This window comes from Indicator indicator, chromosome 10, assembly GCF_027791375.1.
Source record: "Indicator indicator isolate 239-I01 chromosome 10, UM_Iind_1.1, whole genome shotgun sequence".
Taxonomy (NCBI): domain Eukaryota; kingdom Metazoa; phylum Chordata; class Aves; order Piciformes; family Indicatoridae; genus Indicator; species Indicator indicator.
In genome coordinates, this window is record NC_072019.1 from 15,938,076 (window position 1) to 15,954,799 (window position 16,724).

Here is a 16,724-nt window from a genome sequence, read left to right on the forward strand (position 1 = left end):
CTGGAAAGATCCTCAAAAAGTTTATGTAGCCCATTCCTCACCCTGATGTTAATGCTGACATAAGTTTGCATTGCTTGAGGTCTTCCAGAGGCAGACCTCCATATTCCAAAGCAGCCTGTTCCAGCCACCTCACTTACAGTGTAAGGCATGGCACTACATCATGCCTTAAAGAATCACAACATACCTTGTGTTTACCCTCCCTAGCTCCTTTCTCCTACCAAATCCTCAGCAAACATCATTAGCCTTGCTGAACCCACCACCACCTTCGTGAGGTGTTGAGGGGGCAAGGAATGCCCTCACTTGGTTAGACTGAGAAGACATTTTCTGAATCTTCCCCACAAAGAGTAACAGAACCATAGAATCAGTTTGGTTGGAAAAGATCATTAAGATCAAGTCCAATCATTCTCTAACACTACCAAGTCTGGTGCTAAACCATGGCCCTCAGCACCATATCTCTGCCACTTTAAAATACCTCCAGTGATGGGGATTCAACCACCTCCCTGGGGAGCCTGTTCCAGTGTTTCAGAACACTTTCAATGAAGAAGTTTCTTCTAATGTCCAACCTAAACCTCCCCCGGTGCAACCTGAGGCCATTTTCTCTTATCCTATCACTTGTTCCTTGGCAGAAGAGACTGACCCCCACCTGGCTCCAACTTCCTTTCAGGTAGCTGTGGAGAGTCAGAAGGTCTCCCCCTCAGCCTCCTCTTCTCCAGTCTAAACAACCCCAGTTGTTTAGTTTCCTCAGTTTCCTCAGCCACTGTTCACAAAATTTGTTCTCCAGACCCTTCACCAGCTCCGTTGCCCTTCTCTGGATCTGCTCCAGCACCTCAATGTTCTTCTTGGAGTGAGGAGCCCAAAACTGAACCCAGTACTCAAGATCTGGCTTCAACAGTGCTGAGTACAGAGGGACAAACCCTGCCCTAATCCTGCTGGCCACAGTATTTCTGATCCAGACAAGGATGCTGTTGGCCTTCTTGGCCAGCTGAGCAAACTGCTAGCTCATGCTCAGCCAGCTGTCAATCAACACCTCCAGGTTTTTCCTCTACTGGGCAACTTTCCAGCCACTCTACCCAACCTTGGAGCACTGAAGGGCGTTGTTGTGACCAACATATTAAGCAAGAAGGGATGATGCTGGTTAAAGACTCAGCGTGTGACTACACCATTGTCGGCTGTTAACACTTGTGTGGTATTCAGGTTGCACAAGCCAGCTCAGCCCTGGCATTTCACGTTGCAACCAGAACAGTGTGGATTCTGTCATCCAATGTTTTGTATAGTATACCAGCATGTCCAAAATTAATTTTAAAATAGAATAACTTTGGCATTGTATTTCAGCATTTGACAATAAAGGATAAAAACAATGTAGATTAGGCTACTCTGCCCCAAAATCTGAAATCCATATGTTCAACAGCACTTTCGACCATACAAATAAAGCTTCCTGCAGCTGAGTCCTTAAAGGCCCAAAGATTCATAGAATGGTTTGTGTTGGAAAGGACCTTAAAGATCATCTAGTTCCATGGGGCTTGGAACCACTAGACCAGGTTGCTCAAAGCTGCCTGGCCTTGAACACCTCCACGGAAGGGGCATCTACAACCTCCCTGGGCAACCTGTTCCAGTGTCTCACCACCCTCACTGGAAAATACTTCTTCCTAATATCTAGTTTAAACGTGCCCTCTTCACCTCTTTCTGATGTGTCATTCCTAAAGACAAGACGCTCTTGGGCGACATCACTTAACACTCCAGTGCGGAAGTTTCAAGTTTTCTAGTCCTCAAAGAATTACTTCAGGAATTAATAGATTTCATTGTATATGATATAAAATATTTTTAAATAACCATCTTTAATGCAGAGTGTACAGAATTTTACCTGATTTTGAAACAGTATCTCAAAATTCCAATTACACAACGTCCTATTACAGGCAGACATATGACTCCTTTTAGCGTTCACTTCTGCTGTCTATCATGAAAGCTACCAAAATAGTCTGGAGCTGCACAAGCAGCATCAACAAGCATTTGATGTCTTCATTACAAAGATACTGCAAATATCTTTCTGGATAGTTTCAAGCTTTAGAGGTTATTTTAGTCCTTGGTATCAAAACCAGGAGAAGATGAGTACTTCAGCTAAAGCTGGACTGTACCTTAGCAAGCCACAATTCCCTGCAACTGTTTCTGCGTCAAGTCCCAGAACTCCTACAGTTTACCTCAAAACAGAATAAATCTCTAAAATGAAGTATTCAAGATATGTTCAGGCTGGGTGGCAAAACTGTCAGAAGTTCATGCCCTAATATCATCTGTGTGACATGCTTCTGTATTACATCAAATGAATGTTGACAATGGATAGTAGGCAGTTTATCATAGAATCATAAGACTGGTTTGGGTTGGGAGGGACATTAGCAGATCATCTAGTTCCAACCCCTGGCCATAGGCAGGAACACCTCTTTCTAGATCAGGTTGCTCAAGGTCCCATCCAACCTGGCTTGGAACACCTTCAAGCTTGGAGTCTCCACAACTTCTGTTCCAGTTCTCTTTCCAAAAGAACCTGTTCCAGTGCTTCACTACCCTCATGGGGAAAAATTTTCTCCTAATGTCTAATCTAAATTGAGCTTGTTCCAGTCTGAAGCTGTTACCCCTCATCCTGTCACTCCATGCCCTTGTAAAAAGTCCCTCTCCAGCTCCCCCGTATCTTCCTTCAAATACTGGAAGGGTGCTGTAAGGTATTCCCAGAGCCTTCTCTTCTCATTGCAGAACAACCCCAACTCTCTCATCCTGTCCAGTGATCATCTTCATGGCCTCCTCTGGGCCCACTCAAATAGCTCTGTGTCCCTCTTGGGTTGTGGCCTCCAGAGCTGGCCCCAGCACTGCAGCGAGGGTGTCACAAGAGCAGAGGGGAAGAATCCCTTTTCTCAACCTGCCAGCCACACATTTTTGAAGCAGCCCAGGATGTGGTTGGCTTCTGGACTGCAAGCACACATTGCTGACTCATGTTGAGCTTCTCATTGCCCAGCACCCCCAACACTACTCTCCATCCATTCACCACCCAACCTGTACCTGTGCTTGGAATTGCCCTGACTCAGGTGCAGGACCTTGCACTTGGCTTTGTTGAACTTCATGAGCATTGGTCCACCTGTCGAAATCCCTCTGGATGGCACTCCTTCCTTCCAGCACGTCAACCACACCACACAGCTTGGTGTTGTTGGCAAACTTGTTGCAGATGCCCTCAATCCCACTGTCCATGTCACTGACAAAGATGTCATCGCTTCTTTTCTAGTTGAAGGTTTCACCTATACGTTCAACTTTCCACACACTGGTGGTATTAAGACAAACTTGAACACCACCTAAATTTTCATTGCAAGCTTATGCTACACCTTTTAACAATTTAATTTATAATCATTAACCCATACAGAAATCTCACCTTCTGCTTCATATGGAAATAACATTTCCCCTCTTTTACCAGTAACTCCAGCTGCATGTTGAAGGTCTAAAAACTTTTTCTCATCTAAGCAGTTTCCATACATTCTTGGTGGCTGTGGCTTTTTCTTTAACATTAATAAGTCTGGCTTAAATCCTTTGGACACTGGTCCTTATTGCCAGACACAAAAGTCAGAGACTCTAGTAGATTAGCTTTTCCCAGGGAATGGCTGACTAGATCAAGCCCCTGTGCCCAGAAGTTTGGTCACAGCATTGTCCTCTTAAGTATTTACACTACTTCAAGACAGACAACTAGCATCTATTCAACATCAGACATCCTGCCCAGCCTCCTTTCTCCTTCTCTTCCTAGGTGCAGATGATTTGCATTTCTATTTCTAGTTATTATTAGGAAAAAAGCCTACTCCAAAGATCTCTTAATGGCACAAGTGTACCACAAATGAAGAACACGACTACTCAAGACACTGCCAGACCAGGACTGACTGCAGAAGGAACTGAAGCTGGAGTCTCAGGGGTTCATTGCTGGCTATAGGAAACCCTGGTTTAAAAAAAAGATTATCACAGAGTGGCAGAAGTTTGACACACACATGCCTTCAAATTACAGTGAGACCAACAGGACAAGGCAAAGCAAACACCCAGGAGACTTCCCATTGCAATGGTAAGTAGCAGAATCTACAGGATTATCATAAAACAAAGAGACAAAAATGGTCTTCCCAATGGATTTATCAAAAATTCATTCCTTTCTGTTGCTGTCCACACTTGTAGGTAACTCAAACGCTGAGAAATAATGCAGGACAGACCATCAGGGAGTCCAGGGGAGCCTAGAGCAGGCTTGCTCCAAACAAACTGCCCTGATCAAACAGGAACAACTGTCAAGGCCTCATTAAATCAAGAAACATTGAAGTCAGTCTTGAACGAAGCCTCTTGATACCCTAAAGTTCCCTTTTACTTCATCCAACAAAAAAGACTAATCTCTGCCTAAGGTCCTAATAAAGTAATTGAAAAAAATTCTTCCCAAGTTCATTTGGCAGAACCAATCCTAAAGGTTTGATACATTCAGAATTAATTTCTCCCTTCCTCACAGCTAGAGAGCAGCTCTCTGAGATAATTCAGCCATATGACAAGTGGGGCTTGCAACTCAAAACAGACAATGCTTCAGAGAACAGGGGGGAGGAAATAAAATAAAGATCAGCTTACACAGACCAATATTAGATGAAGCAGAAAACTTCAATAAGGCTGACACTAGAGGATACTTTTAACGCCACAGACAATGAAATTAAAGTATGAGATATAGATTGCTGCTGTATTAGAGACATCATTAAGTATGCTCAGAAAAATGACATTTACTTTCACTGAAGGTGGAAGTGAAAATTAACTCTAGCAGGACACCTAAGTACCTCAAGGATATCTCTGATCTGAGTCCCATCAGTGAAATTCAGTCTGTAGCCCACAGCTGTGTAACAATCCCAAGAGACTCATTGGCCTTCTGGTTCCTTATGATAATCCCTTGAGTGCAGACACCAGCGTGAATAATCTGAGAAAAGTCCTACTGGGATACAGAATGAGGAGAAAGCAGGACTAGCATTACTCCAAAAAGTTCTTATCCCACCTCAGCTCACAGCATTACATAGACCTGAAAGGGCAGCCACTGCTTTAACTCTGAGGAATCAAAACATATATTAGAATACTGCTTAAGCCACTTCTCCCCTCATTTGGTTGTCTTGAAGTCCCCAAGCTTATGATCAAAATTTCTTCCATTCAAATGTGAAGAAAAGCAGCAGACAGACAAGTCCAGAAACGTGGCCTGAAGGCAGGACTCCAAGTTCAGCTGCACAAGGAAAAGCTGGTGATGAAACCAGTACAACTGTAAAGCTACATTCAACAAGATGCTGCATGCAACAGCACAAGCACCCAAGAGGCACGTACGAAAAAAGCCACCTGCCCTCTCTCCTGGATGAAACAGTGAGAAACTACAGCCCACAAGTTAGCTCTCTGAGTCCTTGTCTCATACCACAACAAACATTCCTCTGTTCTTACCACTGCAGTGAGATGGAGAAATAGTCAAGATGCTATATCCCTCCCCAAGCACAGGAAAACCTAAGACCATTGAAATCTGTGATTTCCCTTAGTAAGGCATTAAGGATGACAGGAACAAAGTAGGCAATTCTGAAAATTATTTTAAGGAAATCAATCTGTGGGTTTATTCCCCTCCTGCTTGACAGCAGCTGAGCAGCTTTCAAGTGAGATGAGGACATGCCTCAGGTTCAAAGTAACAAAAGGAATAACTAATGTCCTCCCACATATACTCCTTATACATTAGAGCTGCATTCCTTAACTGCTCTTCCAACATTCCTTACTCTGCTCCTACTAGTGGACCTCTGCTATTGCGAACATACAATGGCAATGAAGTACCCTTAAAACTCTACAAACCCTCAGCAGCTCCTCATCCAACAAAATCACACACTACAGCAAATCATCCTCTCCTGCCTTCCCAGCCACCATGTACTTGATCCACAATTACTCCTCTTCCATACCAATTTTTGCCAGCTGAGCAGGGCAAGGAAGATTATCAAGGCATCTATCCATCAAGTCACTGTCTTCTCCCATCACACCAAGTGATCCTGAGCAGTGACTGCAGACAGCCATCACTTCTCGTGTGGGAAGCACCAAGACATCTGAAAACACATGCAATAACCAGCATGGCAAAGTGAAAAGCAGGGCAGCTTGACATTCCATATGGATTGATGTAAATAATGCTCTAAGTCGCTTGGTGTATAAGTTAGTGACATGATTTAGTGCCCAGATCAGCTTATTTGGAGGCAAAAAACATCTGACTGGAGCAAACTAGGGTTACTTGTTATGAAATTGCTATATGGAAAAGAAACTCTTAGGCCACAAGGAACAGATTTTGAGTAGCTTGAGTATCATACATGCTTTACATTGAGCATTTAAATAAAAGCTAAGCATTAATCAAGAAAATTTTAACAGGTAAATGTATCTTACCATGCAGCAAAATGCAGGAACTTGGGAAAAAAAAAACAAAACAAAACAAAACAAAACCAAAACAAACAAAAAACCCCCACCAGAATACAAACAAAACAACACACCGAAATCTCCAAACACCTATATTCAGGGAACAGCCTTTTGAAAATGCCTTGCTGCAGCTTAGGTGCCCCATCAAAACTTCAGACAAGCATCACCTGTGTCCACTGCCAGAACAGAAACTTCTCCTTCTCAACAAAGATCAAACTACATAGGAATACACAGGTTAGGACAAGAACTAATTGCTCCAGGAATCATCCCTGCTATCAGAAATAAAGGCAGCTGTAACTTCACTTACACTAACCTGCACTTCTAGGTCACTGGAGCAGTGTTTGGCAAGTAACCTCAAAGCACAGCACAAAGAGCAGTAACAGCAGCCACAAGCAGCTGTGCTCTGAAGCATGGGAAAACAAGGGGTTACTCTCAGCCTAAGCTAAAAATGGGTACATTTGTGACTGGGACACCAGTTACATTCTATACAGATAATATTCTACATCTAGCTACAGAAAAATTCTAAGAAATGGGGGATTATTTATTCCTGCTATGGGTCAGTGAGCACTATAATGATAACCAGTGCTATCAGTAGAAGCAGTCCCACCCTGCCCTTAACACTAGCACCTCATTCCTGCTGCACACAACCTCACCCTTTTTGTCAGCACATGGGAGGTAATATGATGGACTGAGGACTCCAACTCAGGCTACACCAAAACAACACAGCTTTAACCAAGTCTAGCTCCCCAGTCCAGTTCACTGAAGATCTGGACATAAAACTACACCATCAAATCAGGACTAAGCAGGAAAGGCTGAGAGTGGGACATGTCTGTCAAGAGCAGTTCAGAACACACCCTTTGCCTATATGGCCAAGCAAGCAGAGTCAAGATCTTGGATTTCTGCAGCCCTCTTGCCTCCAGTATACACTAACAGAATCACAACCTGGTAGGAGTTGGAAGGGACCTCTGCTAAGCCAGGGTCACTCACAGCAGGTTGCCCAGGATCACAATGTCCAGGCAGGTTTGGAATCTCTGCAGAGAGAGAGACTACACAACCTCTCTGGGCAGCCTGCTCCAGCACTCTCACAGCAAAGTTTTTCCTCCTGTTCAGATGGACCCTCCAGATTCCCTCTCAGGATGCTCTTCTCCAAGCTAAACAGCCCCAGGCCTCTCAGCCTTTCCTTCTCACACAGACACTCCAGTCCCCTCAGCATTTTTGTAGCATCCACTGGACTCTCTCCAACAGTTCCCTGTCTCTCTTGAACTGGGGAGCCCAGAACCAGACACACTACTCCAGACACTCACCAGGGTGAGTGGACCAGGGAAGAGAAATTCCCTCAGCCTGCTGGCACCCAAAGTGCATTGTAGTGAATTAATTCCTTGTTTTGCTTTGCTCACATGCCTCTTGCTTCACCTATTAAACCTCTCTATCCAAATCCATGAGTTTTATCCTTCTGATTCTCACTCCATCCTACTGGGAGAAAGCAAACAAGCAGCTGTGTGGGGCTTAGTTGCCAGCTAGGGTTAAACCATGACATCCATGAACAGAAAAAAATCACACACCATGGTTGACATGAACCTCTGCACATGGCTGAGTTACACCAGCTGAGCTCTGCTTGCTTCCCTTCCAGCAGGCACACTCTAACAGGCTCTTCTAACCAAGTAACTTCCATAAAGTCAGTGGCAACGACCAAATCTGGAACTCCTATCCTTCTCTAGAAGACTGGCAAAATTTGTCAAAGTCACTTGAGAACAAGGAGGAAAAATAGTGGCAACGATACATTGGCAGAAGCCTTGTTTCCTTCATAATCTAGGCCTGAAGAAACTATCAGTGCTATGATGGCCCTGGGTGTCAGGAAGAAGTTCAATAATCCAAATCCCCACAAGAGAACAAGAAATAGCTGCATAGAGACCCGAAGAGTATAGCACATGTCTTGGGGCTCTCAGCATGATGAATTTCTTTAAGCAGAAAGCTCAGAGGGGGATTGCTTAACATATTTTTTTACCTTAATTCTTCTTACTCCATAGGTCACTACAAAAAATGTGTTGATCAGTAGTAAGTAGTAATCATCATCAATCTTATTTGCCTTTTTAAAACCTTACCCTTGAAGAATAAGAAGCGTTGCTCACACTAAATTTTGGCAGCAACTCTAGTTGCCAAATGCTAGAAACACCTGATACCGAGGAGGAAAAAAAAGACAAAATAAGAAAAGACACTTTCCCTTTAGGTTCCCCCCTGCAAAAAACCCACAGTGCTACAAGGTGCCTCCTGAAAGGCCAAGGCAGTGTTTGATCTCTCCACTACTCCTCCCCTGTTTAAAATTCAAGAGTAAGCAATGTATGAAAGTATCATTAATCACTTCAGCACATAAAAAAGCTAGAGGGAATATTTTCCAAGACTGACTGGTCTTGTTCAGATATCAAGACTAATCAAGAAAGACATGTATCAAGCGGAGCGAGGTCAGTGGAGGCCCCCAGGGCAGTTAGGGCTGCAGTACCAGTATTCAGGGCTCAAGGAGAGGGTGTGGAAGCCCAGCTTGGTCATCCTTGGACAGGGAAGACTTCAGGGCACCCACAGCAGCCACATGCCTGTGGGGAGAGGACTGAGAAGATGGAGCTAGGCTCTCCCCAGCAGCATGTGACAGGAGGATGAGGCACAATGGGCAGACATTAACAGATGAGAAGTTCAGGCTGGACATAAAGAAAATCTTTTCCACCAAAAGGACAGTCAGGGAGTAGCACAGGATGCCCCAAAAGGCTGAGCTGTTTCTGTCCTTGGAGATCTCAATGGATCAGGCCCTGAGAAACCTGGTCTGACTCCAGAGCTGTCCCTGCTTTGAGCAGGAGGTTGGACAGGGACTTCCTCAGTCCCCTCCAGCCCAAGCTACCTCATGATCCTACCAACTCCTGGAAGCACACTGCAGGCATATTACAAGATTCTCAATTAAGAAGTTACATTTACCTTTTCTTCCATACACCCTCAGGATAATTAAATAACCGCCTCTGCCTGTCTGAGACTCATTCTGGGTTTCAAACAGCATTCTAGTTTGGGCCTTTCCAGCACTGACGAACGTCAACTTTGCATCATCCCAATCAGGAATTGGTACCAGCACATGCTCGCATGCACAGACTGCAGCACTACCTTACCTCTGCTCTACCCTTGTCCATTACCAGTGAAGAAACACTGCAAGAAGTGTCACAGGCTGGCAGCAAAGGAGCAACCATGAAGAGAGATGGCAGATGCAGAAGTTAATGGAGCTACAGATGAGTCTTTATAAAAGAGACACAATTTAAACTATTAAAGCAGTCAAACTTTTAATGAAGGTTGGTTATAGCCTCACCATAAGACTACAGGAAACTACCTACTGGTTTGTCAGCACTAGAATTCCTGAGTAGTGCTCAAGCCCTGTAATTCCAAGCACTTTTCATTCCATGTTTACAGAGTGCTACAAGCCACAATTTACCAGGGTAAGGCCACGCTTAACTAGTAACTACAGTTCACATCCTTGTGAGAGGCCTGGGAAACAGGCCTGCCTCAGTCCAACTGCCAAGCTTCTGCATCCACAGTAACTAAATTTTGAAAACCAACATAATTGGCAGTGAAGATCATCACCTTTGACTGAGCAAATGGGGACCAAATAGTGTCTTACGAAATGACGCATTCAGAAGTTTCTCTGGTATCATGCCAGAAATCCTATGAGAAGAGATATTTTGTTTAAAAGTGACTTCTTCTGTACCTAGCAGGACACATTTTGTGCTTACTGTAACATGATTGTCCCTGGAAATTCATTTGATCTATGGGAGTATTTGGAGATTCCCAAAGCAGCACAAATGGTCTGGGTACTAATATTTAGCCAGCTGAGATGAACATACTCACCTCAAGAGAAGTGTGAGCAATGCATCTTTGTCCCAAGAGCTCTTTGAACAACCTTCTGAAAGGTCTACTCACCTGACCAAGTCTAATGCAAACCTTTTGAGAAGTGACTCAAACAATGACTTGAGAGGAGTATCTAAAAAACTAGATGGGACAGAACACACTCCAGTAGTCTTGAAAGGTCACCTTGAGAAGGATAAGACTAGGAAAGGAAAAATCCCAATGCTTTCTTATGACACTTAAAGGCCAATTAAAAACAGACTCTTCTGAAACTTTTAAAAGACTCAGTACATGAAGTCTGACTTTCTTTGTTCTTTCTGGAAGAATTCTGTAGGAGTCTCAGGTCTTTCTCAGTTCCTACACTTTGACTGAAGGAGCACAATCTTTTAATGGCAGCATTTGAAAACAGTTGATTCATATACATTCACACACTGGTGGTGGAGGAGTTACAGCAGTCCAGCTAAAAGTCCTTCCTTCCCTGCTCATTTTTTTTCAGCATCTCAATTCTTGCAGAGTCATTACTTCTCTAGTTATTCAACCATTACATGGGCACCTTAGAAATTCAGCTCCTTTCTGTCTAAACTTTCAATATACAGACAAGGACTCCTCACAAAAACTCTCCTGTCCCTCCTTAGTCTTAAATGATGAAAACTAGTACAGATTATTTGCTCCACATCCTCATCTGGTTTTACCCTTTCAGATAATTACACTTTTGCCTACTTACTCCACCATCACACTTAAATTGAGCTTGTAATGCTACAGCAGGAAGGAGGATGCCTTCCTCCTTAACACAGAAGACTAACAGAACTGGCTCTGAGAGTTTGAGGCTCTATTCCCAGTTCCCTTTATGAGCTTGGGCCGCAGTAATCCGCAGCTCAAGTTCTGCCCTATGCATATCAAACAACTTAAATATACATTCTGAGGAGCTCTTAAGGAAACCATCCCCAAGCTTACCTTCTACAGAGATGTTCTTTAGACAGAGAAGGTGAAGATCACTGACTACAAAGTGCTTGAAAAGTGTGGGAGGGGGAGTGTTGGGTTGTTTTAGGAAAAGATAAGGTTCCTGGTGATAAAGATAGGAGTTGTTACTTACTATATGTTAGTGCAGCAGGACACAGAAGGTTAAGAAAGAATTGAGCAGTACAGGAAGATGACTGGGGTAGGACAAGGACTTCAGCAGTACTGCCTTGTAGTGACACAAGGCAGCCCAAGACTTGGAGAAGGAGAGGGGAGCAAAAGGTCACAACATTAAGATACATGCTAAAATACAAAAGGAAGTCTTTTACTCTTGGAGGAGAACTAATAATGAGGCATTTAAGAATGGGAAAGAAAGAAAGAACAGAAGTTTTTAAGACACCAGAGGTTGGCAGCCTAGATAAGAAAAAGGCATATAGACTTGTTATGAAAGAAAAATATATTTCTTCTATTTCTTTTATTTGAAAAGCTAAACTTGAGACAGGATGTGGACTACCAGAAGGAAGCAGACAGAGACACAAGGCAAGATGAAGAAGAAGAAGAGGATTTGGTGAATCAGTAATGGGATACAGTAAGTGTTTCACCCTGGGTAAAAAAACGTTTGGAAACGTAAAAGCTTCCTTAAATTCACCGCTAAGAAATCCTTTTCAAGCCCTAAACTCCTCAAGAAGCGTGTGCATGCCCTTTTGGCATTGCTACGCCTTTCCCATGAGGTGCTCAGGAAGCGGGGGGTGGGGGAGAGGGCGCACAAAACGGAGTATACAGTATTAAGCATTTCACGACTACTGAAAAGCCATTTGTAACTCGCAATGTTCCGCTGCAAAATCCCTGGAGAAAGCACGTTTCATACCCAACAGATAAGCTCACCCAAGAGCCTATCAAGTTCTGCTCCTATCACCATGCGGCATCAGCCGCTCTCTACTTCAGGGATTCCGCAACGTTTCCGTTCAGCACAGCGTCTCAAAAAAGCATGACCCCAGCGGCCCCGCTTCCCTCCCGAACCCTTTTGCTGACCGTCCCCACACCCCCACCAGCTGCACAAGCCACGGCGGAGGGCTTCCAGCAGGCCGCGGGCTGACCGGCGAGGGCTGGGATGTAACTCCTGCTAGTCTGGTTCTTCCCAGAGCACCTCACAGGTTTCTCTTCACCGCCGGCGTCAAACTTGGCGGTAGTTCCGGAGCGGCGACTCAGCACGACAACTATTCGAAAAGGCCCGGAAAATTCCGGCGGGGAAGCCCGTGGGGCTCCCCTGCCCTCCCTGCCGCTCCAAGGAACCGGCTTGACCTTGCTGAAGAGCTTTCGCCTCACCAGACCGCCCTCAGCTAACCGGCAGCCGGGGCTGGCCGCCTGCGCGTACGCGGCTCCATTCCACCTCGGCCCCCGAACCTCGCCAGCGGCGCGGGGCTCGGTAACGTGGCGGCCGGGTCTCCCCACGCCCCCCCCGGTCATATCCCCTTGCAGCCCTGGGCTCTTCACTGCCGCTGTGAAGCCTCCTCACGCTTCAGGGCACCACGTGCTATTCGCTGCCCGCCGCCTCCAGACTGTTAGTGGCGACCTCGCCTCAGAGCGAGCAGCGACCCCCCCACCTCTCCGCCCCCCCCAACCCCCTCCCTTCTGTCTCTTCCCGGACGGCTCTTACCGGAGATACTGCGCACACAGCAGGCTCATCCTCCGCTGCTCGCCGCCCCGTCCCGCCGCGGCTCTCACAGCCCGGGCCGGCCCGCCGCCCCCGCGCCGCCGCCGCTGCTGCTACCGCTGCCGCCTCCGGCCGCCGCCGCCATCTTCCCGTGCAGGGCCTGCCGCCGCGGGGGAGGGGCGGCAGGAAGGAAGGGGCGGGGGTGTCCCCGCTCTCCGCTCCGGCCAGGCACAGACGGTCGCGATCCGCCGACCCGCGGCAGCACCACTCCCAGCAACCTCAGAGGCTTCGGTGGGCCCCGGCAGCTGCCAGCACTCCTTCAGCCGCCCTCCCGCCGCCCCGTTGAGGCGCCCTAACCCTCCCGCCGCGCCGGCCGCGGTTCCGAGCCCGACCCCGCCCCCGCCAGTACTTCCGGCGGCGCCACCGGCAAAACCTTCCTCCCCGCCGACCCGCGGCGAAGCTCGCTGATTGGCTCGCTCGCTGCCATAGCAACCGAGGGGGCAGCGGGGCGTCGTCACGGCAACCGCGGCGCCTTCCCGCCCGCCGGGACGGGGCCTGCAGCCGCGGCGTGGAGCGGCCCACTTCCGCCTCCCGGGCCCCTCGCAGGCGGCACCGCCTCCTCCGCTGGGTAACACTCCGTTGATGGCCTGGCCCGGAGAGTGGTGGGGAATGGAGTTAAATCCCGCTGGCAGTCGGTACCAGCGGTGTTCCCCAGGGCTCAGTGCTGGGGCCATTTCTCTTCAATATATATCACTATCAATGTTCAGGGCAAGCAGCTCAAGGGCACACCAGTTTGGTAGAAGTGTTCATCTGCTTGAGGATAAAGAGACTCTAGAAAAGGCCCTAGACACGCTGGATCAATGGGCTGATGGCAATGAGATGAATGCCAGGTCCTAGATGTGGGACACAAAAACTCCATGAACGCTTCAGGCTTGGAGCAGAGTGTCTGGAAACTGCTCAGCAGGAAAGGACATGGGGGTGCTGGTTGACAGTAATCTGAATATGAGCCAGCAGTGTGCCCAGGTGGCCAAGAAGGCCACTGGCATCCTGGATCAGCAATACTGTGGGCAGAGGACCAGAGAGGTGATCATCCCCCTGTACTCAGCCACAACTTGAGTACTGTGTGCAATTTCATTCCAAAAAGAACATTGAGATGCTGGAGCAGATCCAGAGAAGGGCAATGAAACTGGTGAAGGGTCTGGCGAACAACTCTTGTAAGCAGCTGTTGTAGAAACTGTTTTTTTTTTTTTTAGCCTGGAGAAAAAGGAGGCTGAGGGGAGACCTTCTGGCTCTCTGCAACTCCCTGAAAGGAGATTGGAGCCAGGTGGGGGTTGGTCTCTTCTCCCAACGACTAGACAAAAAGGCTTCAAGCTGCACCAGGGGAGGTTTAGGTTGGCTATTAGGAAAAACATCTTCCCAAAAGAGTTCTCAAGCCCTGGAAGTGGCTGCCTATGGCAGTGGTGGAGCCCCCAACTCTGGAGAGATTTCAGAGCTATGTAGATGTGATCCTAAGGGACATGGTTTAGTGCTGATTTGTCAGTGTTGGGTTAATGGTTGGACTTTGTGATCTTAAGGGTCTCTTGCAATCAAAACAATTGTGATTCTATCAGTTTATCCTTTACACAGGGTACCCTTCAGGGAGGCAGGACAGTCAGCTTGCTGAGAGACAATGGCCCATGGTGCTGTGGGGGAGCCCTTGTCCCTCAGGGCTCTGGCAGTGGTGGCAGCCATGAGCTTTCATGACAGAAATATTTTAGCAAGAACAACACTGCTAGGCCTGAACTTCCCAAATAAACCAGACTGCCCATTCCCTGCTGCTTGCTTGCCCACAAAAAAGGATTCTCAGGGTTTGGCTGCTCAGGTGTCTGGACTCAGAGGTCACCGTGAAGTGTCCCAAATGGCCCTCATCTGGGTTCTCATCTGTTATCCAAAACCATCCCAGAACCTGGGAGGCAGCAACACAGCCCAGAGCTCTAGAGTCAGCTTTGCAGACAGCAGATCTCAATGTGGATCTGGGACATGGGCACATTAGGTGGTAACCTGGCAACTCAGTACAGCAGTCTATCACATCTAAACTTTTACAGTATTCACACACATGGTGCTGCCTCCTCTGCTGACTTGGTGACTTGTTTTATGCTCAAACTTGTCTTTTAAGGCAGGAAAAATCCCACTGAGTTCAGTGGCCATTAGACCAAGTGGGCCAGCCTGAAGAAATGAGGCAATTGACAATTTGGGATCAGATGACCACCAAGGATGCTGGCTAATGCAAATTGTTATTTGATCATGTAAGTGACCCTGAGGAGGAAAAAAAAAAAAAAAGCGAAAGATTGTGTTTCAAAAATACATCTCTCACATTTTTTCAGGTTGAAACCAGAAAGTGTTTAGGGAAATAATTTTTAGAGCCCCACATGTTTGAACAGAAGCCTCTCACGGCTGCAGAATCAGTTTCCTGGTTTCAGTGCAATCAGGGCTGGGCAATGAGCCATGCTGCCAAACTTCCTTTTGAATCCTCAGGCAGTCACTGCAGGAGGGCTCAGGGCTCTGCTCCATCCCTGCAGGCTTTCAGCTGCAGAGCAGGAGTAAACTGGTTCAGTGCTGGGCAAACTGGGGCTGCTCCTGCCTGCCTGGAACCTGTCCTGGGCTAAAACAGACATGTTGAGTCTGCACAGCTACCACAGGAATTCTGAGAGACTCTATTTCTTTTACCAATGCACAAATACAGCTCTTCTGAGCTGCATCTCTCAGGGCACACATTGCCCAGGACTCTCACCAGACTTTTTGCACCATTTGTATGGTCTGGACCCTTCTTCACTGGTTCCTGAGCTGGCACACTATAATCATAGACTGGTTTGGGTTGGAAGAGAACTTTGAATGTCATCTAGTCCACCTGCAGTCAGCAGGGACATCTGCAAGTAGAGCAGGTTGCTCACAACCCCAAATAACCTCACCTGAAATGGTTCCAGAGATGGGGCATCTACCACCTTTCTGGGCAACCTGGGGCAGTGCCTCACCACCCTCAGTGTCAAAAACATCTCCCTTCTCTCTAGTCTGAATCTCCCTCTTTTACTTTAAATACACCACCCTTTGTCCTGTCACAACAGGCCCTGCTAAAAAGTCTGTCCCCCACTTTCTTATTGACCCTTTTACACACCAAAAGGCCACAAGAAGGCCTCCCCAGAGCCTTCTTTTCTCCTGGCTGAACAATCCCAACTCTCAGCCTTTCCTCATAGGAAAGATATTAGGGTAGCTTACATCTTGGAGGAGACTCCCAGGCAGCATATACTACTGCACAGATACCTCAGGTTGGCCTGTACTCTTCACATATTTTCCCATCCATTTCTTCTCCTATGGAGGAGTTGAATAACCCAGGCTTTGAAAGGACAAGCACCTTCAGCCAGTAGTACTTCCCCTTCCACCCTTCCACTTCTATGCCCTCTCTGCAACTGGATCCTTCCCCAGTCCCATGTTTGCACCATCTCCTAGCAGCAGAGTGGTGCTGTGAAAACAGCTGACATGGGACTCAGCAGCAAAAGCCAAAACCTGACAGGAATGCAGGCTCCCCATGAGCCTCCCCCACCTCCCATGGAGCTGACTTGGAATTTTCCAGTTAGCTTTCTCCATCACTTTTCTCTTAGGGGCTGTTCCATTCCCCTTCCCTTCTTTAGCTTTGGCCAAACTGTTGCTGGTTTTTTCTGTTTCTTTTGCTGGAGAGGATACCCTGCCAGAAGCTTCCTCCCAGGCAAAATTATATTGTACAGCCTGACTTTAAGGTAGCCACCAAACTGCA